The 27,652-nt window shown below is 35.9% G+C and overlaps 1 protein-coding gene across 2 annotated transcripts in view; it reads right to left on the bottom strand.

The window, feature by feature from the left end:
• LOC105226312 (ecdysone receptor) overlaps positions 1–27,652 on the bottom strand; it is a 319,570-nt gene that overhangs the window by 181,328 nt on the left and 110,590 nt on the right. The gene's annotated exons all lie outside the window — the stretch shown is intronic.

The raw sequence follows: 27,652 nt of genomic DNA, 5'->3' as shown, positions 1-27,652 counted from the left end.
GTTTCTGCTGTTGCTTTTTTTGACTAGCATGCAAGTGTGTGTGTGTGTGTATGTGCACAAGTGCAAAGGCGGCATTGCAATAATAATAAAAGGCAGCCAAGTTGGAAATCAAAAGAGGAACACAATTAGACACACACATACACCCATACATATGTTCGTGAACTATGTAGAATTAAGCATTTTTATATTTTTACATACATACATACATACATACATATGCATGTATTTTAGTAAGCGAGTGGGCATATGACCGAAAGTTATCTGTGTTTCTATGTTTGTATGCCTGTGTGCCTCTAATATTTTGCTGGCAGGGTACAGTGTAGCAATTTATTGGAATATTTGTGCGATGCATTGAACTCATTCACCTGACGCAGATACGTGTGATTAGAAAATACAATAATAACATAAACAAAACAAACAATTAGACTTTTACTTTTTTCTAGAACATTGAACGGTAAAAAACATTTGAATGTATTAATGTGTGTGTGTATATTAGTTTGTATGGTGATGTCTTGGATAATATTTCGTGAAAAGACTTTAGTTTGATCGGTCAGTTGTATGACAGCTATATGCATATAGAGCTGCAATTTGAACAATATATGTATATAGATATTGTAGCCCTGTCTTGGGCCATGAACTATGACAAATTTCGTGAAGATATTTCGTCAAATAAAAGAGTTTTCTATACAAGAACTTGAGTTGGATTGATCAGTTTATATGACAGCTATATGAAAAAGTGGTACAATCTAAACAATTCCTTTGTAGAGTGTACCGTTGCTTTGGACAAAACTCCATGCTAAATTTCGCGAAGATATCTTGTCAAATAAAAAAGTTTTTCTCACAAGGACTTGAGTTGGATTGATCACTTTATATGGCAGCTATATGATAAAGTGGTACAATTTCAACAATATGTTCAGACATTGCAGGGTTGCCTTGGATAATAATTCATGCCGAATTTCATGAAGGTATCTCATCCGACAAAAAAGTTTTCCATACAAGGACTTGTTTCTGATCGGCTAACTTGTATGAAACCTATATCTTATAAGGGTCCGTTAGCGCCATTTCCGACAAATGAGCAGCTTCTGGAGAGGTAGAACACGTGTACAAAATTTCCGTTCGATAACTCAAAAACTTTACTGAATAGCTTGCGTATATAGAGCTAGACGGTAGAACAGTCAAACAAACCGGTAAGACTTAGTTCACTCAGCTCTTCATGCTGATAATTTCTATATACTTACAATACTTTATAGAATCCCCGACGTTTCCTTCTTTATGTTACAAACTGCCTGCCAAACTTTATATATCCTGTTCAAGCTATAAAATATTAGAAGTGGATGGAAGTAGAAGAGTGGAAACTTCCAATTTCTTTTGAAATATTAAATTAGCCTAAGTAATTTGTAATTCCAGTGGCTGTTTATGATTATGAAAAGAAATGCTGTTATTGCCTTGGAAATCATCGACTTTTTGCCGTTGAGCTATGAAGGTAGTACTTTTTATTCTCAGAAAGTTTGGCACTCAATGCTAAGGTAAGGAGTTAGGTTTGAGCTTATTTAGGTTTCTCTTTGTTTATTTGCTTATAATTTTTGCATATTATCTGCTTTTTCCGGCTAATAATTAAATTAGCAGTAAGGTGTGTATTAACCAAACAGAATATGGAGCATTTTATATGGAACTCGATTACAAGATTACGATTTTATAGAGAAGTACGAGGATTTCTCTTAAAAGAGTCGCAATATTTGCAAATTAGGATTTAAAAAAAGAAACTAAATTTATTTGCAACAATTTATTTATGTATAATACTTCAATATTAAAATGGTCATTCTTATTTTATTTTTTTTAAATTTCTGAGTCTTTTGCTATAGTTTATAACCAGGTTTGTCTCTTAAGTGTTATATACAATTAGAATTTTCAAAAAATCGATGTATTTTATTTTATTTTCTTAATCTACATATAATTAAGAATTCACACAGAAAATTTCATATCGTTCGGATGAATATTTTTGAAGTTACACGTAAATTTGAAAAAGCGTTTCAGAGTGCTTGGAAGTGTATTCCAAACTTTAAACGCGTTTTTCTCAAAATGGTGTTTCCAAAGTTTTTAACCAACATTACTCGAACACGGCTAAACCGATTAGTCTCAAATTTTAACACGAGTTTCTTACGACATGTGTTTTTCGTTTTTTAATTTCAGAGGATCCTGTTCAGAGATATAGTGGTCACCGCAAAACTTCGTTTTTGAGAGGAGGTCCCAGAGATCAGCTGTTGTTTCTTTCCAAATAAATATTTCGAAATATTTTTACTAATACTTAGTCTGAAAATACAATTAAAAGATAAATTTGAAAATTTTCTCAGAAAAAATTCTGAAAAATTAGCTTTTTTCGGTCTTCTAACTGTATATAACCCCTTAATGTTATAATACAATCAGTGGCAGATACACCGAGGGGCGGAAATTTTTAGTGTCTACAATCCTCTACGGCTGTAGGAGACTTCTTGAAGTGAAAGTGAATCAAATATTGCTCCAGTAGCCCACATTTGGCTAAAATTCAAGAAGTCCAGACACAACCCTTTTTTTACACCGAGATATTTGCTATGTTTACTGAAGTCTTCTTACTAAAGCCTGTCCAAAAAATCGATTTTTTCGTTACTCCTAGAAAAAATTATACAAGTTAAACATTTTTAGGTATTTTTTTAATAATTCTATATTATCCCGACAGTAATCACAGCCCTCAACACATTTTCGATTATATTTCTAATAGCTCATCACTTTTAGATCCTCTCATATTTGTTACGCTCGTAAAAAACACCCTTTAAAATTTCTCTCACTTACAAGCTGTGTAACTCTCACCTCTCCATTTACTTAAATCGTAAAAAATCTATTTGACTATTCGCTCTCAAACTCTCTACGCTCTCAAAGCAGATACATATTACTCATGTTGTTCTATGCGCCCCTGCGCTGTGAAAAACATTGATTTTTGCTTGCTGAGCACATGTACACCGCTTTGACACACATATGTAAGTATGCTTGCATGAGTTTGTGCGTGTGTGTTTATGCAGCAGTTACTCTATTACACTTGCATTATTAATCCTTCATTGCATACACTTGAACTTGTCAAAATATAGCGGACTATAAAGAGTTCAGCGCGCATGCCACAATTTTGGGTGCTGCTGCAACACAATTTTACTTTGTTGGTCACTGCTCAGGTGCGGCGCTTATGAATACATACATATTACATATTTATGGACATATTACCCATGCTTAGTCACATGACCCGTGCTCATCAGTGTTGCCTGCCTAATCTGTCCATCGAACTACTTTTAATTCCGGTCTATCCGCTTGCTGTTACTTGTCTCTCTCCTTTCATGAACAACAAATGTGCAGCCGAAGTTCAGCATGTCTTGCACATATATATGTGCTGTTATATGCATATATACAACTAGTAATTATAAATGTTCACTGATACCTATATCATGGATATGTACTGTGTATGCACACCCTATTGGAAATAATACCCGTCAAGCTGTAAACTAGATTGCTGAAGAACTAGCTCCCGTATACAAACACGGTGAGTCGGACGGACAGGCGAACATGTCTCACCTTATGACACATAGACGGTGCTACTAGAATTAGATCAATATGAAATTTTTTACTCTTAACCTTCAAAGGGCGATGTTCAAGAGTGGTAAACCTAAGTTTTTACGTCGATATGTGAAAATGTACGAAACATGGTTCCATCATTTCACCTAAAAATTGACAAACATCCGAGTCGACTAAGCCTCGAAAATCGCAACAGTCGGCTAGCATGATTATGGCATCTGTAATTTGGAATACGCATGAAAGAATCATCAACATAGCGTTATCGTCCGTGAAAACATTGGCAGAAATCCATAAATTGGTCTTCCAATTGTTTCCGCATCCAAAAAAATCCTCAAAACAAGGTCCTTAGCGACTATGTCCTGTTCTCAGATCTTAAAAGAATGCTCGCTGGAAAAAAATTTTTCGTGCAATGAAGAGGAGATCGCAAAAACTGAGGCCTATTTTAAAGCAAAGGACAAATCATACTACAAGGATGATATCGAAAAGTCGGAGCGTCGCTATAAACAGTGTATTACCCTTGAAAAAAACTATGTTGAAAAAATACGCATATCGACCTCCAACCTTTTCACCTGACATGTTAAGTATGTTGATTTCACGTGCGGCCACGAATAATCACACTTGGACAGCTAGATATATCTGTCCACTGTGATGTCCAGAACCCCTAGGTATGGATTTAATGAGGCGGCTAATATCAATTCCAGCTAATTCGCAGAAACCGATTATTTTAGCGAAAACTGGTCAGTAGATACGGAAGTGTCTACCTGTTTCCACCTCCTTATGGATGCAGACAAGTTTAGTAGCTTGATGGTACTACTACTAAACTGCAATGTTTGACTAGCTTCGAGCTCACTGTCAGCGAGCTCAGGGCCTTTACAGCAACCGAGTGGATGCATACCTACCGAAAAGATGACGCACTACGGAGAAGTACATCTGCTGCTACCTTGTTAGCTATCACTCCTGCTTGAAAAACACTGCAGTGATCTGTTAGTCTGAAGCAAGAGTTGAATTGAGAGCTCGATCGGTATAACTGACTCTCTTATAAATGTTTAAATATTAGAAAGCGCTCTTCGCCAAGCGAGTTGACATTCGAGAAATTTATCTGGTCACAAATTGTTAAAAACAATAATAAAATTACATGGATCGGGCTGCGTTTCACTGTAGTCTCGGAATCTAACTTCAGATCACATAATAATAATAATTTTTTGAAACAAATTTCGACAAAAGGTTGAAATAAAAGACGCGTTAAGAGTTATAACTATGTGTAGATTGATGGTAACATCGCGAATATTTTTGACTTCTCAGGTTTCTAAGCACACTGACTACCTTTCCCCAGCAAGTTCAAAGATTTCGCCAAACTGCAGTTGCATGAATAAAGTCGTTCGGGCTAGCTGACACTCTAAAGATATATTATGAAGGTCTTCGACACATTGATTATAAATATTTGGATATTAGGAAGCGCACTGCTGCACTGAAATTGACATACGAGAGATTCATCTTCTCACAAAGCAATGAAAACCTATCGTGAATCGGGCATCGACCTGTTTTTATATTCAGCGTAGTCTCATCGATAGATAGACGAGGATTGGACCGCGATTCTAGGTCTATTATGCTCATAGTTTCATGATCTAGTCCATAGTATTTGAAAGAAATTTAGGTTCAAGCTTGAAGTAAATACCGCGAAAGAGACCTATTTTTAAGATGTATGGTAACATCGCTATTATTTTTGAGCTCTTCTCAGGTTTCTAAGCACACTGACTACTTTTCCCAGCAAGTGCAAAGATTTCGAAGATGTTTGGTAACATCGCTATTATTTTTGATTATTAACCACCGTTCCCCAGCTCCATTGCTTGCGCCAATCTGCAGTTTCATAGTTCTGTAACGTTTTCCCTATAGGCACATGTGCGAGATAAGTATCAATACTCACATGAGCGGGTATATCGTACTATATCTACAAACGTACACCCTGCAAAGTGTCTACAATGTTTGCTTAAAAGTGCAATTAATTTTATTGTTGTCGGTTTTTCTACATGCAAGCAGACTTCTGCACATTTCGCACACTTTTACAAAGCTACTTATGTACTATATATTTTTACGCTGTGGACGCTCTTGTCGTTGATGGAGCGAAAAAATTGCGTCGCATTACGTCTTAGATAATTTCATTCAGACTTTTTCATTTTCCAGCATAGTGCCCAAAAGTAAAATGAGTGTGAGTAATGAGCGGAAAATATACACAATTATTTTCGGTTCCTAGATTTTATTAGAGCTGACAAAATTTTTAAAAATAAACGCATTAATAGAGTATATCGTTTTATAAACGATTTAAAAGCTGAATTGACTGAAACCGAACCTAAATTTGATATACTTAGAACCGGTTGAGAATTGCGTTTACTGAAATTCTAAAACCAAAAAAAAAACGCACTACAAAACATTCCACATAATCCATTCCGATAAATAGAACTCAGAGAGCGCGGAGTTCCCGTTCCCACGACGGTTGGGTCTAAGTAACCGGAACGAAATTTTTATCCGGTCAAACAGTGTCAACTCGACACTTTTAAGCCTAATCACTGAACTGAGAGGAGTTTTGATAGACTTTGTGGAACACAAAGAGAACGGTCTAGCCGATTCCACGACAGATGGTTCTTATATTAAATAATACGCTCGGTGCACAAAAAAAAACTATCTAAAGAATCTTTCAACCTGCTACAATAATAAAGCGCTAGACACACAGTCTAAATTCATTGACCGAAAGCATATTTCGCCTCCTCAGGCTTTAAGACACAACAACTGGTAGTCGGTATACCATATAAAAGGAGGATAAACCACTGGCTGATAACGAGGACAAAAGTAGAGCAGTGTCTTCAGCAAGGCAGCAGGTGAATGCTGGGTATGAAGGCCGCCACCAAACGTCGCAAACATCAATAAACGAAATCGATAAAACCCGAAAAGAAATTGTAAACACAACAAACCCTCATAAAACAGACAAGAACAGCAAAAAGCAAACACAAGAGGCTGTGTGACAATGTCGTTGAGCTTGAAAATTTATGCGAAGACATAGAAATCCAATGAAACAACGACAAACAACCGAAGTAGAGCACTCGGGCTTGCGACAGGGGGTTGCTATGAAAAGACGAGGTAAGGTAGCAAAGTACAACAGCAAGTCGAGAGCAGATTCTAAGTACAACATGAAGCAATAATAGACTAAAAAAAATATAACAAGAGTTGAAATAACAACAACAACTGGCATAAAGAGCGCTTGCAATAAAAAGTAGAATAAAATCAACAGACAAAAATAACAAAAGTGCAAACATACACACACACACATACATACAAAAGTAGATGAAAATTTGCGTATGTGGCATGCAGCATGGCATAATAGCAATTTTTGCTTGCCCTGCGTCAGTAGCAACAACAATAATAATGCTTATGGTAATCGACAAAAACAAATTGTAGCAATATGTGAATGCAGTCAAAAAACAATCAACAACAGCCGGTCGCATTCGCTATATGGACATACATTCATATACATATGTACATACATACATATGTATATACATATGTATATATGTACATATATACATTTTGATGTATGTATATATATTTTTATGTCTGTATACAAACTTTTATTTGTATGAGTAGTCTGGCAACTATCAGCAGCGCCTAGGCAGTAGCAGAGCGGCGCGGTTTTGAATGCGGACGGAGAATGTCGCAGCTTGTGAGCGGCATGGTGCAGACATTTGGCGAAAACTGGAATAATCTAACGAGCATATGCACATCATACACATCGTAAATGACAATAATAAACAAATAACATGTACATACACTTTTTTGCATAATACATACATTAGGGTGTTCCAAGGTATAAGACAAAAAATTTTTTTCCTCGAAAATTAAATCGAAAACCCCACATATTTTTTTCGACTTGCGACTATTAACATCTATAAAGTATAAGGAAGAGCTCCGAACTTAGCTCGGTAAAGGCAGGGAAATGTTTTCAGATACATAAGGCCTGTTTGTGTCCTTGGGTATACTCTACTTATAAGCGCATATCCATGGAAGTTCCAAGTACTATATGACAAAAGAAAATATATAAAATCTCTATTAAAAAAAATCAATGACAGATAATTACCCCAGCTATAAACAATTTTTAAATGTTAAATTCATTAATCGAATATTATTGAGTGTTCGATTCGCCACTTTCTTACTCGCTAAGTTTGAGCTTTGCTATCTTGGCAAACTTTTAACATGTAAAAACCATAAAATGGTAGTTTTGCGATTGAAAAGATTTAAATTTTTTTTCAAGTGAAATTTCAAATCAGGTGGCAACACCATTTTGTTAACAATATTTGTTCAGACATTTTCAGAACAATATTTCATTTTTTATAATTTTAGTTTGTGATGAAAAATTTAAAAATTATTTTGCGTGAACTTCAAAACAGGTGGCAGCACCATTTCGTCAACAATATTTGTTCAGACATTTTCGGAACAATATTCCATTTTTAATAATTTTAATTTGTGATGAAAATGTTTCAAAATTTTTTTCAAGTGAAATTTCAAATCAGGTGGCAGCATCATTTCACACATTTTCGGAACAATATTTCATTTTTATAATTTTAGTTTGTGACGAGAAATATTTAAAAGTTATTTTGCGTGAACTGCAAAACAGGTGGCAACACCATTTTGTTAACAATATTTGTTCAGACATTTTCGGAGCAATATTAATTTTTTTAAATTTTAATTTGTGACGAGAAATATTTAAAAATTATTTTGCGTGAACTGCAAAACAGGTGGCAGCACAATTTTGTCAACAATACTTGTTCAGACATTTTCGGAACAGTATTTAATTTTTTATAATTTTAGCTTGTGATGAAAATATTTCAAAATTTTTTTCAAGTGAAACTTCTAATCAGGTGGCAACACCATTAGTTAACAATATTTGTTGAGATATTTTCGGAGCAATAATAATTTCTTTAAATTTTAATTTGTGATAAAAATATTTACAAATTATTTCGTGTGAAACTTCTAATCAGGTGGCAACACAATTTTCAAATCTTTCAAGTCACCTAGCTCTGATAGCATCATACCGGCGCAACTGCAGCGGACGATCAAGGTTTTACGGCTTGCCAACCATCTACGCGAACTGTGTTAGATTAGGCCGGATTCCGAAGATTTGGAGACTGGTTAAAATTGCGTTTATATCGAAGACCCGAATCAGCCAAGAACTTCAGGCCCATTAGCCTATCCTCGTCTCTATTGAAAACATTGGAGAGATTCATGGATCTGTACATTAGGAGTAGAATACCGAGGGGTAAATTCTTAAAACCTGAAGAGGGAAGTAGTGCGAAGACATCGCGAAAAGATAATAGAGGCAAGCCTGAAAGTTGGGCTACTTTCCTCACTGCATGATACTTCTACTTAAAGAACTCGAGCAACTCGAGCCAGTCGAGTGAAAGCCTACGCTGACGACGTTGCTAAACGTATTAGTTAAAGGAAAATTTCTAAATACTGTCTATGAGCTAACCAAAACATACCAAAATGTGATATCCAATTGAGCGAATAGAAGCGGCTTATACGCGAATAGAAATAAAACTGAAATGGTTTTGTTTACTAGTAGGTATAAGATCTCAGACGTGCCCCGCCACTAATTCGGAAGCTCACGTCTTCAATCGGTTGATAAGTTAAAATACATAGCGCTTATCCTTATTAGAAAGTTTTAATAGAGGCCAGATATTGAAAAAGGGGAAGGAAGGCATAGGTTGCCTTATGCTGTTCTAGCGGAGTTATAGGGAAAAGGTAGAGATTCTGGTAATGTATTGGCTCTACGAGACCGTAGTCAAACCATTAATGTTATGTGGAGAAGGGCGCTTGAAAAGGCTAAGATGCTCTGCGGACTACAACAACAGTAGCACTTAATGCCATTTTAATCACAGCACCATGGTCATTGCCCGCAGAGGTATTGCTGGGAACCTGGGTATCTGAAGAGATTCGAACAACTACATACCGAAATCCTCTTCTTCAATTGCATTTCTGAAAACTTGGATCACTGCATCGCAGATGGCACTTTTATTTATTTACTCCGACAGCAGAGCGGCAATACTAGCGCTGAACTCGCTAACTGTGTGCTCAAAACTAGTCAAAGAGTCTCTGTCTCCCCGTAATTAGCATCAAGCTAATTCATCATCAGACTCGTTTGGCCTTCAGTAGAATGCTTGCTGGAATCGTAGGAGTTCTTACTGGACAATTGGCATTGGTCCGCTAAACGTAAAAATCTTGTCGGACGATAGTTATAAAAGCTGTATGGAGGAGGGTTAGGTGGAAACAACCAGGCACTCTCTGCTCCGTTATCCAACATTTGCAAGACTGAGGCTAAAACATCTCGGTAGTCTTCCCTACGGCGAACCAGAAGACATAGCTGAAACTGACATTAGCCGTTTCAATAAATTTGTGATTGGCCCCAAGCATTTTGTCGGATTTGTAAGGGTCTTATAAACATGAAACAGGAAACTCCAGAATACCTGATTCTAGATTGCACAGCAATTTGTAGAAGCAGGCTCAAGACTCTAGGATCCATCTACATACGTCGACTGGGATCTCATCACCTCAGTCTAGCCCAGCAAGCTCCTGTAATTAATCAAAGTGTTGGACCTATATCTGATATAGCAGAAGGCATAATAGACTATGGGTCGCAGTGCAAAACCCCATTATTTTCTAACTATCAAAGATCTTATGATCTATTATATAAGAGTTTCAAGTTCCATACAACGGACGGGACGTTTGTTTATCAAAATTATTGTTTCGAACTATGAGATATGGACGTGATTATGGTCCGATTTTCGTAACTGTGATACATTTGCATACGAAAAATGACTGATGAATAAACGAGTACAGAATAAAAAATATGCGTTGATATTGTGGCAACAACAATGAAACACCAACAACTACTGGGTGGCAACAAACCAAACAACTCGCTCATCAAGCGATAAAAAAAGATACAAAAACTTCTAGCAGACAACATTACAATAAAAACAACAACAGCAACAACGAGTGCGGCTGAGTGGCGAAAGACATGTGTGCAACAAAATAAAACCAACAAACAAACACTAAACCAGCTCAATCGAGGCGGCATCCAGCAATGCCATGAGCACTGACAAAAAACAAATAAATAGGGAATTCGCAAAAACATGGCAACAACACAAGTAAAACGAGCGAACAACAAGACTGCAAAATGCCAAACAGCCATTAGACGCCGACATCAACACCAGCACCACCGCCGGCACCAGCAACAACGGTGGAGCCACTGCAGACATAATATCACATCAGGTTAAAGGGGCAGCAGTAACACAGCAAAGAAGAATGGCATAAACAACAACAACAACCGAACATCAACTACAATAATAGCACTAACATGCGGGGCACAAACAAATAAGGCAGTGGCATGCAACATCGCAGATACCTAAAATTATTTCCATATAAATGTATACTCGTACACTATATTTGTCTATATACATATGTATGTACTTATGCGCATATAGCACATATGTATGTTTGTATGTGTGTATGTTCGTGCGATTTTGCATTTTTCACTTTGTGTGTCAGTGTGAAAAATGTGTGGCAAAGTCAGGTTTAATGTCAGCGGCATGGAAAAATGGAAAAAAATTGCAAAGAAAAATCTCTATTTCTGCTAAAGCAACAACAACTGTATGGCAAATCACGCCATGACAGCGGTAGCAAGCATTAATATTGCGCCAATGCATCAGCAAATTGCTTGCCACAATTGCTTTTAGTTGTTGCTTTTGTAGTTGTAGTGTAGTAGTTGTTGTTGTTGTTCTTGTAGATTGTAGTTATTTTTGTTTTTATAGCTGGTGTTATAATCGTTGTATGTGTTATTGCTTTTAAACTTGTTTTTGTTGTAATTGTTTATTTGTTTTTGTTGTTGTTGTATACTTTGTTGTTGTTGTTGTTCTTGTACTTGCTTACTATTTATTGTTGTTTTATAGTTGTTGTTGTAATCGTTGTTATTGTTATTGTATATTTTGTTGTTGTTGTTGTTGCTCGGCTCCTCACTATTATTTCGTATACTGCTACTGTGTTATTGTGGCATGACTTTCCATACACGTTCGCTTTGTTGTTTTTGTTCTTGTTAGTGCCGCTTGAAATGCGTGCGGCACATTGTAATGAAATTGAAAATGCTCGACGATGTGCCGTGGAAAGCAAATTATAAACAAATAAATGGAGATTTATAATGTGTTGTATACATGCGCAGACTGGAGAGTGTCTATATGCAATATATAAATATCTTCCGAAAATCTATATACATATGTAGTAAATACACGTAAGTCCACCAAACAACCAGATTTTGGGCTGTGGTATTTGGGATTAATTTCCAAAATATGTTGAGAGATTGATTATCTTTTTACGACTAATTGGACTTCATACAGCCTTCTGTAGATGTTCCGAAATTTGTCATGTCCTCAGGAGACATATAAATATAAATACCCCTGGCATCAATGTATAGGGTTAAGTATCCGGTCGTTGAGGATGTATCATTAAGCTGGACCTAAATCTCTCTAAACCCAGGATTTCACTTTATGAGTAGAGGTGCTTCATACAGCCTACTGAAAACGTTTTTAACGTCTCGTCATTACCTCATAAGCACCTATGAGATCCGGTTAACTACCACCTTAGAGTTGTAATATACATATGTATGTATGTTTTTAAGATGATTAAGAGCCCGGTGGTTGAGCATATCCATTGTTGAAATACCTAAAATAATAATAGATACAGCTTTAAGCTGAACCTAAATCCAAACAGGACGTTATTTTAGGACTAAAAGGGCTTCATATAGCCCCCAGGAGATATTTTCGAAATTTCTCAGGACCTTAGAAATATCTCTGACATCCTGTTAAATACCAGACAAGATATATCCATATTTCTATAAGAGGGTCAAGAACCAAGTCTTAGAAAATAACCATTCTCAAAATACCTGGAATCATAATAAAAACATCATCATACTAAACCTAAATCCAAACCGGACCCAGGATTGTTGTTTTATGACCAGAGGGGCTACACACAGCAACCCTGGAGATATTTTCAAAATTTCTAAGAACCTCAGGAATATCTATGACATCCGGTGAAGTACCAGCCAAGAGATATACATTCTTATATTCTTATATAAGCATCCTATCTTTGAAGATAATCATTGTTAAATATCCTCAAATCATAATAAACAGAACCTAAATTCAAATTGGATTCAGATTGGCCGAGAAAGAAAGATTTCATGGATAACGAAGTGACTCGTCTTAAATTGCAAGCAGTTGGAAAACAAAAGATATCAACAATTTAAGAGATCCGAACACAGAACTCAACCTACATTGGATAATAATTTTGAAAGTAAATCTTCCGAAAGACCGAAGTGAGCCTTCTCAAAATCTGAAGTAATTGAAATAGTTGGATCTAAACACAAAACTGACTCTAGATTAAATTATAAAGTAATTGAAAGTAAATCTTCCTAGAGACCGAAACCTCTCAAAATCTGAAATAATATTGGACGAAATATAATACAAAATCTAAATACAATACTTCCCCTAGATTGAAAATAAGGTCGTAAAAAGAAGCTTTCGTGGAAGAAAAAACAGGCTTCCTGACAAACAGAGAAGCTTGAAGCAGTTAATCTTAGCATTTTGGGTTAGATTCATGCCTACACAAAGGATCGAAAGTATCGAAATGCTTGTTAATTGGAAATTACACGCGAGATTGCGTTATCGGTGAGTAATCCAAGATAGTATTATTGATATAATTACAAAGCTCGATCTATCCGGAACTTTTGACCGAATTAAAAAAATTTCTGGAAATCTTAAGCAAACTTCTCTGTTTCCGAATGAAATATGTATGTTTGGAACAGAAGTAGCGATTTAGATAATGTTCACAACTGCACTGATCCAAGGATGAGATTGAATAAAATGTATTTGTAACTCTGCTAGATAACAAAGATCAAGTGAATGAAACAGAACATTTATCAGACCCTTGCTTAAAGAAAGTGGGTTTTAAGTATGAACAAAAAGTCAGAGAACTCGTGAAGAAAAATTCCGATTATACGATATGGAAATGCATCCGAATTTTATCCGGCCAAGGGTTGTTGTTTCCGCGATCTAACTATGTTTGAAGCAAAGAAAATAAAGAAACATTTGCTGGAAGTCTAAAGCGAACTTTTCCATTTCAAAAGAAAATATTTCTGGACCAGAAGTCACGGTGGATCACGCTTATATGCTGTTCACAATAGCATCAATCTCAGATCCAAAGTTGAGGTTGATTAAAATGTACTTCTAACTCTGCTATTATCCAGCAATCAGGTGAATTACGTCAATAGAAAGTGGTCTTCAAGTGTGAAATAAAAAGGAAGAAACACTATAGGAACAATTCCCACAGTAACCATTTTTACCATACCGGAATGGACCGGATTCAACCCTGTTTGGAAAATATTTTAGAAACACCACATGCCAGATTGGATATGGAGCGATCACTTGGATATGTAAGGAGCTCTTAGATATGTAGAGACTTCAACTAACCGAATATTTAGTCTCTCATTAATGGCTTTTGAATATTATTTGTATAAAAGGCATTGATATTGGTCGAAAATCGGTCGGGATCGCACTCAGAACCTGCAGAGCACTACTGCAAACTTTTCACTTTAATTCCATTAAATTCTTGGCATGTCACAGGCAGTGATTTATTAAAATCGTGCTGTGGCACTTATGAACACAAATTATATTGGATTTTACTTCGCTTACATTGCACGCCTTTTCTCATGTATTCACAGATACACATACGAGTATATTATATACATACATACATATGTGCCAGTGCATGTGTCATGTGAAGACTTCCAGCGAAGAATGTGCGTTGATATTTTAATTATTATTTTTTATTGCATTTCTGCATGTAGATATGGAGTTGAAATTTTATTTTTTTTTTGCTGCTTGGCGCCACGACAATTATCGCTTTGCAATATTAAGTTGACAAGACTGCAATAAAATTTCAATATGTCAAAGAATGCCAATATTGCAGTCAAGCATAAAATTTCTGCTGGTTTAATGAGGCTTGTGGATAGACGCCACGCAGACGTTTAGGAAATATTTGATTTATGGCGATATAAAAAACAAAAGCAAAATCTGTGTGGCATTTTGATAATGAAGTGAAATGCTTTTTATTGTTGTAACTAATTATTTTATTTTGAAGTTAAACTCCTTTAGGCACTTTAGATCTGTTGAAAAAAAATTCGGTGCATGCTCTAAAGATAAAGAGAAACCACAGTTAGCACTAAACTGATTTCAATATACATACCTACATGTTTTCCGATTCTTCTATGTCAAAGAGTTGCCACCTGTTTGTAAAAATGTGATCGAAAAATCGCGATTTTTTAACATAGAAAGACTAAAACAAGGATATCAAAATAAACTAGTTTCAGAAAGCTTACAGTTTGTTTCTTTAACGAAAAGAGTTGCCAACCGTTATGAAATTTAATATAAAAAAATTATAAACATTTTTGCGCTGAAACTAAAATGATTTGAATATATATTTTTGAATGCTCTGCAAGAAAAAAAATTCAAGAGTTGCCAACCGTTACAAAATGTAATACAACAAAATTAGTAAAAAAAAAATTATCACAATTTTTGCGCTGAAACTTAAATGATTTGAATATATGTATATTTTTGAATGTTCTGCAAGAAAAAAAGTTCAAGCGTTGCCACCTGTTCGAAAATTTGGAGTTGAAAAATGGTAATTTTAAAAATTAATTACATTAAAACACAGATATCTTACTAACCTATTTCAAGAAAATACAGTTACTGTTTCTTTATCGAGAAGGCAACCCTTTGTTATCAATTGTTAAAAGTTTTAATATGTTAAAATGAGTAAAATAAAAAATATTCACAATATAAAAATTTTGCATAAAAGCTAAAACGAACTAAATATATTGTATATGTATGTATATATTTTTTTATTGTTTTGCGAGAAAACAAATAAAAGGGTTGCCACGTGTTCGACGACTCAATTTACATATATACATACATATGTATGTATGGTAATTTTTAAAATAAAAAGACACCAAAACAAAGATATACTAAACCAGTTTAAGAAAACTTACAGTTGTTTTTTTATAGAAAAGGATTGCCAACTGTTAAAAAAATATATAATAATTAGAATTTTTTTTAATTAATAAAATTACAAAGAAATTAAAATAAATTGTATATATGCTTTTCATTGCTCGATGCGCCCTATGGATTGTTCTGCAAGAAAAAAGTTAAAGTGTTGCCACCTGTTCGAAAAATTCTTGTCGAAATATCGTAATTTATAAAAAATATACTAAACTAACTTTAAGAAACTTTGTAGTTTGTGTTGTTATGTACATAAGTGCAGGGTTGCCACCTGTTCGAAAATTTTAAAAAATAGTAAAGTAGTTTTCAAATTAAAAAATACAAGATTTTTATACTAAAGGACTAAATAGAATTATAGTTGACTCATAAAAAAACATCTTGGAGAGTTGCCACCTTTTAAAAAAAATATTTAATTAGAAAAATAACAATACATTTTTCAAAACAGCTGGCTTATAAAAAAATGTGAGAGAGTTTCCACCCTTTTCCAAGAAATATTTAAAAAGCACATACATAATATGTATGTATGTATGTATGTTTGTATGTACATATGTACATATGTATTTCAAAAAAATATTTTATTCAAATAATGGAATTTGATTAATTTTTTTTAATTCAAACAATTTGATAAATAAATTCAATAATGCAAAATTTTTTATTAAATCTTGTAGGTTTGCCACCTATTTCAGAAAACAAATTTTAATCGCATAATAAAATTTGAGTGTGCTGCCAACTATTTATTTTTTTTAAATACGAACAATTTGATAAGTAAATTCAATAATACAATATTTTTATAAAATCTGAGAGGGTTGCCACCTATTTCAAAAACTTTTTATTCGAACAATATAATAAGAGAGGGTTGCCATAATTTAATTCGAACAATTCGATAAATAAACTGAATAACATAATTTTATTTATTAATTCTGGGCGTGCTGCCACCTGTTTATTTTTTTAATTCAATATTTTTTTTAAATATGAGAGGATTGCCACATATTAAAAAAAAATTAATTAATACAATGCAGTTTGAGTATTTTATTAGGTGGCAGCACCATAATTTTAATATTCCAATCATGTTTAAGAAACTAAGATTTTACATTTAACAGAAATTATGTTGAGAACACCCACTGTGAAGAACCACTTCTGTCGCCTGCAACTCAATGCATTTATTGACTGTAACTTTACAGTCCACATAAGCTTTTGATAATATTTATGGAACTTTTTAAATAATTAAATTAATTAAGTAATAAAAAATAGTTACTCATAATGCATGTTAAGAAATATTGCTAATTAAAATAGCTCATAAGTGTCACTTCTTAATCTTTAATGGACCACTTCGTGACCTAAATACGAGAATAAGCCAAGATATGAATTTTTTCAAACATTGTTGGCAAATTAATTTATTATTAATAATTGCCATGAATAACAACAAGTAAATAAATAGTTTTCTATGCATTTTTTTCGCAGAAAATCACTCCCGACCGCTTTCACAGCGCAGGTGCCTGCTGCGTTCAAGTCGCCTTAATGAAACTCTTGTTATGAATGAAATAATGCCACAGCATAAAATAATTACAATTTGCATTAAACGTGTCAACAGTTGCATTCGATCACATAGTTATGCACAAATATAGCTTAACAAGTGGTAAATATAATAAATCAGACTAGACATACAATTTCGCAAACTTGTTCTTTGAATGAACACACACATACATGGGCACGCATTGTAACTGTAAATTATGGACAATTTCAATTTTACTTACAAATCATTTATGCCGTTAAAGCAATATGCCACACTTCATTAAATATTAAATTCCATGTCGACCCGTGTAGCGAATTTGAAAACCGGAAACTCACCTGCAAAAAAGAGAAAAAAGAAAAAAGTGAGAAAAAACCATTTTCATGTCAAGCTAAGTAAAATTAACATTAACAATTGTAAATGTAACAAGAGTTGGAATATTCATGAGCTAGTAGACGTTGTGTATATCTAGATGTATATATGTATTATATATATACTGTATGTAAATCTGTAGTATCTTTTATGTAAACATGCGAACATGCAAGTGCGAGATATGCGGCATTGAATTCTTAAAAACGCACATAGATCTGAACAAGCCCTATAGGAAAATGTTTGAAGGAATATTGAAAGTTGCTTACAAGAAAAAGAAATATATATACTATATGTACTATATATACATACATATAATACACGGCACAAATATCCAAAATTCCATAAACAATTTGACTTTAACCAATCAGTTTATATGGCAGCTATATGCTATAGTAATCTGAACTGAACAATTTCTTCGGAGAATACACTGCTATTTTGGACAATAACTTGAGTCAAATTTCGTAAAGAAATATGGTGAAACGAAAAAGTTTGTTTCCGATTGTTCAGTTTGTATGACAGCTATATGCTATAGTCGACCGATCACAACAGTTTTCACGCATAATGCACTGATGCTTTAGACGGTTATCCGTGCCAAACTTCGTGAAGATCTCTCGTCAAATACAAATGTTTTCCATACAAGAACTTGAGTTGGATCGGTCGGTTTGTATAGCAGCTTTATGCTATAGTTACCCGATATCTGCGATTCTAACAAATGAGCAACCTCTTAGGGAGAAAAGGATGTGTGCAAAATTTCAGGTCGATGTCTCAAAAACTGAGGGATTAGTTAGAGCATATACAGACAGACGGAGATACCGATATGACTAAATTGACTCTGCTCGGTATGGCGATCATCTATACTTTTTCCAATACCATTTTTTTGACAGATCACACGTAAGTCATATCAAACTGTCATGTCATTTCTATTCAGTATTGTGTGCCATTCATCAAGGAAAGGCTTACGCCTGAATAAATCCTTCAACTTTATTACGAAAATTCACGTTCTCTCAACTTTTGGTCAGCATAATTGGCCAACTGAATGTACTATTCGCAACAACATTATCTATCTTGAGACCCAGCATTCATTATTGGATAATATTCGACCGAATAGACCACGTCCAGCACGCAATGAAGAGAATATAGCAGCCGTAGCGGATAGTGTACACGAAGACCGCAGAAAGCCGATTCGGCGCCGTTCGCAGAAACTCGGACTGGCGTATAGAACGACTTGGAACATTTTACGTCGAGATCTTAAATTTAAAGCGTAGAAAATACAGCTTGTGCAAGAACTGTAGCCGCTTGACCCTCCCATTTTGCGAAAAACAAGTTTGAAGATAAACTGATGAAATTGATTAAACTGTGCGGCTAAGTTTAACAAGCTGTAACTCAAAAACTATTTGAGATATCGATATGAAATTTTAGTATGATATTTTTAAAGGCATAAGCTATCGAAATATGAAAAAATCACTTTAAGTGTGCGCCTTAAAAAACACAAAAAATATCAAAATGCAAAAAAAACAATTCAGCAATTTCTCTTCATGACAATTTCTTAGGTGTCTTCAACTTGCAAGGTACGTGGGTTGAAAATATAAGAATCTGGTAACCACAAGCACCTTAATGCACCTACAAACATACATACATAGACAGTTAATTATATATGTATGTACTACATGCCACTTACACAGCCACATTTATGTCGGTTGATTGGCAGACAGACGCTTTGTAGATAAGAATGAAAATTGTAAGCGACAAAAAAGCAATGAGTACGCGCTTGAATAGAATTGAATTGAATGGAATAGCGCTAAAAGCGCAGCCAATATGCAATAGCAACAATAAAAAATGTTGTTGCATAGAATAGCATTATTGACAGGTACATGTGGACTTACATAGCTGCGCATACACGTGTGTGCGTGTGAATGTATATGCTTTTATTATGGTAGACTTACTTACGATAAAAGGCATTATGGCTAAATTCAATAGCAATGCCCACTTATTTATTTGCTACGCGCTTAGCGACTGCATAATATGTGGTGGCATATATGTATGTATGTATATGTATAGTATATAGTATATATATCCATATTAGTATGTAAATGCATATATGTGTGTGCGTGCGTGTCAGTAAATGCTAACTAGCATGTTTTCGTGCTCACGCTCGGGCACAATTGAAATTGTATCTGGCTGCTTACGATTTATTGTGCGTTCTCATAAAGGTATTTTTCTATTTTATTATATTTCATTGAACGCGTGATAAGCCCACAAGAAAGTGCATGAATACATACACACATATTCTACATGTAAATATTTCAATCACAGCTTGCATAAGGCAGCAAGTGGGTAACCCATAGATGTGTTAGTATTCTTGGTAGGAATCAATGGAAAAATGCTCACTCGATGTACTTAGTAAGAAAGAAATGAACTGTTAACTATGAGAAGCTTAGAAAAACTTTTAACAATTTAATTTCACAAGGGTATTTTCCTAAGGATTAGACCTATAAAATTGCTACGTAACAGATTTTATATCAGAGTTCCAGCTTTCAACACAGCAGCTTTCCCAAAAGCACCTCTCAAAATATCGCAACTGCTAATCTATTATTTAGTAAGTGTATGCCACTCATAAAGGTTTGGAAAGCGGCGAATCGAACAAGAAACTGATATAAACCAAATGTACTGGCATAATGAGATATCAACCCAACATCTTTCACAAAAGGATCTCTCAAAATCCATATAGACAGTCCCCTCTTTGGAATATAGTACGTATTACTTTCATTAAAGCTTAGAAAACGGCAAATCGAAAAAGCAACTGGTATAAATCAAATAAATTGGCATAATCAAACCTCAAAATATAGCAAACTGTCAACCTACCATTTAGTACATTTATGCCATTCACCAAGGCTTGAAAAGCGGCGAATAGAACAAACAACTGGTATAAATTTAATATATACTGGCATAATCAGAAATCAACTATGTATCTTTACCATAAAACCGCTCAAGATACCTGTAGCAAACTGCCAGTCTACTATTTAGAATATAGTATTCTCTACACCAAAGCTTAGTAAACTGCGAATCGAACAGCAAGTGGTATAAAACAAATAAACTGGCATAATCAAAACTCAATATAGTGGCTTTTCCGAAACCCCATCTCAAGATATATCGAACCACCAGTCATATATGTATGTATTCCCTTCATCAAAACTTAGAAAACGGCGAATCGAACAAACAACTGGGATGAACTGGGTTATCTGGCATAATTTAATAAAGCTCGAATAGTGTAAAATAACTATGTTGAATAAAGCAGAGCGAAAACAAAACAAAAACCAGATTTTTTTTTTTTTAATGAGCCTCAACTCTTTAACGATAACGTAATAAAATACATTTAATAAAGTTTTGACCGAAATCGATTCGGGTCAACATAAAAACCAGAGCAGAGTAACTCAGCATTTCTTAATTGATCTGTAGACTTATAGATCTGTAAGCATTTTGTATCCCCACGGTATGATACACTGAAAGAGGTATCGATAGTGGGGCAACAGAGTCTGTTAAAATTCGTGTCAAGCGCAGGCAACATAAAGGATGACTACTCCTCATGGACCTAGAAACTGAACTCCATCTGGCATCGCAAAGGACCAAAACTGGTCTATGCGTGGCTCATTGGCCTACCAGACTAACCTAACCTAAACGTCCCCGGTCTAGCATAGTAAATATATATCAAAAATATATACATATATTTTTTTGGCAATTTTTTTTCAACATCCATTATTGTTAAGAATGTGCAAAATCTTTGGAAAAGTTGAGGAATTAAAGTCTGGAGATCCTGGTACTTTACATAATCTAAGTGTTGTTAATAACAATCTATATAATAATAATTTCTACAACAGTGTTGCACTGAATATAGCGACCCTCCGACTTTTCGATATAATTTTTGTAGTACGATTTGTCCTTTGCGTCAAAATAGGCCTCAGTTTCGGCGAACAACTTTTCATTCGACGAAAGTTTCCTCCCAGCGAGCATTCTTTTAAGAACTGAGAACAGGAAATAATCGCTAGGAGCCAAATCTTGAGGATACGGTGGAATGCAGAAGCGATTCGAAACCCAATTCAAGGACTTTTGTCAGCGTTTCCCCTTGTGACACGGTGGATTGCCTTGGTGAAACGCCAAATGTGGCAGTTTTTCGGAAATTTCGTTCTGCAAACAGTCCAATAGTCCCTCGTGATAATCCTTCCTTTTTCAAGATAGTCGATAAAAATTATTCCATGTACATACATCCCTAACTACAGACGCCATGCCTGCCTGCCGACAATGGCGATTTTCCACGCTTTAGAGCGGATTCTTATGTGCAGTTCACTCCGATGACAGTCGATTGGACTTCGAAGTGTTTCCATGTTTCCTTCATTATCACATATCGATGTATAAAGCCTGGTTTATTATGCTTGAACATCTCCAAACACGTCTCCGAATCATCAGCTTGTCGTTGTTTTTGGTCAAATGTGAGCAAGCGCGGTACGCACTTTGCACAGAGCTTTCTCATACCCAAATATTGGTGAATTATCTGATGTTGTTGCTGTAACGGGTACCTAATCCACGTTAGGATGGATTAGTTGCCATCGACGTCATCCAACGGTAGGCCAAGGAAACATGCTTCTTAAACAGTGTCGGGTCAAAGGGAGAAGGGTGTCAGATAAACAGGATTAGTAGGGCATGCAAACGTGGCCAGCGGTTCCGCTTCAAGTAGGTGAGTGCAGGGATGAACTGCTTGGATAGGAGTCCATTATGCACCTTAACTGATGTTTGATGGAAGATATCAAGAGGCATCCTGCCGTGGTTCGGAGTGCAGTGTTCTGACAAGTTTTGAGCCTCCTCGTCTGTTTTTCACTGCATTCAGGCGGCCAAATTGGTGTGGTGTTGTTAAGAATATAACGTATGCGTTCAGTTGATGTCTTTAGAGTATCTACTAACTCGAACGACTTCATTTTCGATGTTTTCGCCGATAACAGCCTCTTTAGGGTATCCACTGCCTTTTCTGGAGCTCCCTTTTTGGTGTTTCAAACATCACGTCAAGCTTAATATCGCCTGTTCAGCGTTTAATTTGATGACCTTCACATTTGAATATGTCAAACTCAGATATTTTTGTACTGAAGTAGACAATTTTTATTACCAAAGTTCAACTCCATTCTTGACCTGCATAAATTTTACGCCGAGAAACTTATACAGTCGACTCTTCCTAAAAAATATTTTCTTCCAGTTATGTTTATAAAAAAGTACTAATATTCAAGCCACATTAGATCAGCTTAAGCTCAGCTTATCAAATACCAGACGCGCATTATTGTAGCAATACGTGCTTGACTGCATGCTTGACAATGTGCATTTGGCATGCGTTTGTCAATCAATCAATGCACCAGTTCAGTCATCAATCAAAGATTGCCACGCCACACTTTAGTTAACTTTTTACCGACTTTATTTCGCTCTTACTTACTGAAATTCTCATATGAGAGTGTGTGGAAGAGTAGTATGTTTTTGTTGTAGCACAGTGCAATAGAAAAAGTTGCAGACGCCTCAATCAATATAGTATATACATACGTACATATGTATACAATAACAATGTAGGTATGCGCCGCCAGCTCAATATATTTTTTGTATGCGTCTACTATTGTCTGCGAGCAGTGCCACGCCCGTTTCGAGTACTAGCTTGTTCGTTGAATATAAATTCCTTAAACGCTTATGCGTCGCATTTATTAATGAAATTGTAGCCATACGCGCAGAAACGCATATATTTACTATGTCGTATGTGTAAAAAATACAGTTTTTTTAATGAGTCTGTATTAGGGAAGTCCGAAATGTACTTAGTGGACAAAATATAGACGAACAATTTGGAAAAAAAATTTGATTTATTGCTCAACATCGGCAACTTCAGCTCGATATACTTAATCCAGATGTTCATGAGCTGCCTTGACCCCCCCAAAAACGCGAGTTTATGGTGTTCTGTCAAGTAAAACTCCATGACGGCGAAAACCTGTTCTTTTGACATAAATTTCTTCCACAGTTAACCTTTAGTCCTATATACTTGATGCAGCGACTCTCCAACTTTCTTGACCCCTCCAAAAAATGCGAGTTTATGGATTTCTCTCAAGCAAAACTCCATGACGGCGATAACGGAGGGAGTAGTAGACCGAAATTTCTTCCAGATGAGTGACTTGTTTAAGTTTGGAAACATAAATAAGTGACACGTAACTAAAACTGGAGCTTGTGGTGGAGGTTAGAGCAGTCCGTAGCTCAGTTCGACGTTCAATATATGTTTTTTTCAGCAATTCAGCTTCGATTGGGCACAGTTTTTCAGCATAGTGGAGCCCTGTGAACGCTCTGTGTTTCTTTCTCCATCTAGTCTATATACAAGTATATATGAGCTTGTGAATCCCAGAGAACTGTGGGCATCTGCTTTGCAGCTGATAGGAAAGTCTTCGGTTTATTCGGAGTAGGTTCGTTGGGTATTTCGTCAATACCATAATCTTTGGTAGGCACATGTAGATCCGCGCTTCGTCACCGGTCAGGAAACGATGAAAAAATTTCTTCGAATTGTACCTAAACGGCTATCCATAGTGATTCTAATATTTGTTTTTTGCACTATTCTCTCTATTTGCTGAAGAAAAACTGACAAGCGTCTACGTTAAACGTTAAAGTTTTTGCGATATCGGTCTGAAATTTTGCACACGTCCTTTCCTTAGTAAGAAGCTGCTCATTTGTCAGAGCCGTCGATATCGAACAACTATAGCATATTGCTGTCATACAAACTGAACGATCAAACTCAAATCCTTATATGGAAAACTTTTTTGTTTGACAAGATAACTTTACCAAATTTGGCATATACTATTGCTCAAAGCAACGGTACAATATCTGAAGAAATTGTTCAGATTGGACTAGTTTAGCATATGGCTGCCATACAAACTGAACGACCAAACTCAAGTCCTTATAGGGAAAACTTTTTTATTTAACGATATATCTGGACGAAATTTGGCACTGAGTTTTATCCATTCAATCAATACAATCTCCGAATAAATGGTTCAGATCGGACTAGTTTAGCATATGGCCTCCATACAAACTGAACAATTAAACTCAAGTCCTTATATGGAAAACTTTCTCATTTGACGAGATATCTTCACGAAATTTGGCAGAGAGTTTTGTCAAAGGCAACGGTACAATCTCAGGAAAAATTGTTCAGATCGTAGCACTCTAGCATATAGCTGCCATACAAACTGATCGAACCAAATCGAGTTCTTGCACGAAAACTTGAACATATGAAGAATATTCTAGCTTCGATGCAACTGAGTTACTGTATTTTCCTGTTTTTAATTTTATTTGTTGCTAATCGGAAAATTTATAAACGTAACGGCAAGTCATATGCACAGCACGCCCGCCCGATTATTATCTTACTGCCAAAATTCCAAATAAACACATGCACACGCATACACATACCACTGTCATTATACCTGAATCATCGCTTCTTACTATCAACCAACAGCGATCTACTAACCGCTTAATATTATGCATGCTGTATGTATATATATAAAGCAGATATATCACGCCACGATTTAATTTCATGCCGATTTTTCCCTAACACACACACACACGTACACAAAAAAGTCTTCATTTATGAAGCTCACTTTCGTATTCTTCACACATCTCGCTGCCACGGTGTTAATGCGACACCTCTGTGGTTGCTCCTAACCCCATTCGTCAGCACACTCAACTCCGGCGTCATCAATAGTCTGCTTTGCATTTTTCACCTCTTCTTTTTGCCATGCTTTCCAGCGTTTGCACGAAGCAATGAAGCTGTCAAAGTGTATAAGTCACTTGCTCGGATTTTAACATGAATTGCTGAATGGTTCCGCTGAATATTCACCTCATTGCCTATGTCTGCTTGAGTGCCTATGTACGCGCTGTGCCTGCACTATATCTGCACTATATGTTAATGAAAGCGCTCGATATAGAATTGTGCGAATATGCTTTTGGCGCAAATGACAAACTGTCATTATCATTACAGTCACAGTCGCTGTCAGTGTCACTTTGTTGTAATGCAAAAATACAGAAAATGCAATCATACTTTGCCGATACAATTGACTTCGAACATAATGCAAATGCCGTGAGGGGAAGCAGTAGCGGTAGAGGGAATAGGTATTGGCTTTAACTTGTTTCTTTATTTTAGCGTATAACTTAAGATCAGTCTAGGAATATATGGGTGCTGTTTGTTTTTCTTAAGGATGGGCGAACCTTCACCTCAAATCATGGTAACATGCACCACTTGGTCTAGCTTTTTTCCAGCAAACATCACAAATATTATAAGCGTGGAGTCAATCTCTAGGCCGAAAGATGACAAACGAAGGTATTGGATCCAAATGGAGAATATATAATTTAAATTGCACTAAAAAACAAAATTACTTAGTGAAGGACCCAGTACCACGCTACCACTATCCACTCACTAGAATCTATTCTAACCTATAGTTCAAGATTTAGACTTTGGTGCTTTTTTGCTTTACGTCTATTCATCAGAGGTGCGCCTGAGAGCGGGCGTCGGTCTTGAAACAAGCGGTTCGCTATATAGATGTGTATAAAGCTTTATACTACTCGCCTAGCGAGATTGTGTGCTGAGTATGGGAACCGCCAGATAGAAACCACTCCCAATGAAAAGGAAACAACAGCCTCGAATGAAAGGTCCCTCTTTTGATGACGACCACAGTAAACGTAATCAGGACTTGCCGATGCCTAGCTGGTTGATGTCTTCGTAAAAGTAGGGGCTGACATTACCGCCGTCCAAGAAATGCGAAGGACGGGACAAGGACGGAGACGAGTAGGTCCTTGTCACATTTACTAAAGCGGCCATATAAAGGAGCTCAAATCCGGTGTGGGATTCGTGGTGAGAGAAAGACTTAGTCGTCGAGACCTGGCATTCACTTCGGTGGATGCAAATTTTTCAACATAACACTGATTTGCACGAACACCCCGGCGAAAGATAAAGACGATATAAAAATAGTGGTTGGCGATTGTAATGTCAGAATTGGGCAAAGAAGGCATCTTTGGTACAACAGTCGGAAAACTCAGCCCCATGGCGAAACCTCACAAAATGGGTTGCGGCTGATCACCTTCACAGGGGCCCGAAATATGGTTATTTGTAGTACTTGCACAAGAAAATTCATCAAGCTGTCACCGGGTCAAAAAGTTCGTAACCAGACTGATCTTGTTGGACCTAACATCGACTGGGAACTGCCATCAGACCCGTCAACAATCGCAAGGAAAACACGACGTCGAGAAGCTACCTCAGCGAAACGGTTTTCTACTCAACATACACTCCCGATCTCTGAGCGCACTCATCACCAACTTAATTTTTGGAGTTGAGGCCCCATCAAATGCCAATGTTCAGCGATGGTAATCCGAATTCGATCGAAGTCCTAGATCACTCCAAGACGAATTTCACAGGACTCATATCAGTGCTGTCCTGAAGTTATTAAGAACTCACCATTTTACTTAAGTGTTAAAGCATTTTATGCCTTGCGATTTAATATCCTAATAAGTACTTGTTATTATTATTAATTTATGCTTTAGTCCCTCAAAGCCGCTTGAAGAAGCTTGAATCATAATATTATATACTATATTAGCTTTTGCCCTGGTGTTAGTCGCTTCTTAGTTGTTTTGAAGCTGTTTACTTCGTAATTCTCTCGCGGCATTTCAGCATTCTCAGCTGACTGTGTTTTGTTTTTGCCGCAGCTGTTGCTGTTCTTGACGTACTATTAATAACCATATTTGTAATTTTTCTTTTCCCACAAAGTTCCTTCGTCATCACACGCGGGTGCGTGGGTGGTCCGCCCGCCAGACCAATATTTGTCCTGCTGCCGCCTTTTATTGGATTTCTATGGAAATTGTCTGCCTTTTGATTGAAGTGTTGAATGAGAAAAACAATTCATGGTAACGCAAATTATGTATATCACTTTCTTCTTTGATAAATAAATCAATAAAATAATGAAGAATGAAAGTAAAAATTTTA

Source organism: Bactrocera dorsalis, chromosome 3, assembly GCF_023373825.1.
Source record: "Bactrocera dorsalis isolate Fly_Bdor chromosome 3, ASM2337382v1, whole genome shotgun sequence".
NCBI classification, from domain to species: Eukaryota; Metazoa; Arthropoda; class Insecta; order Diptera; family Tephritidae; genus Bactrocera; species Bactrocera dorsalis.
Note: the sequence above shows the minus strand (reverse complement) of the source record. Positions and strands in the feature narration are given on the sequence as shown.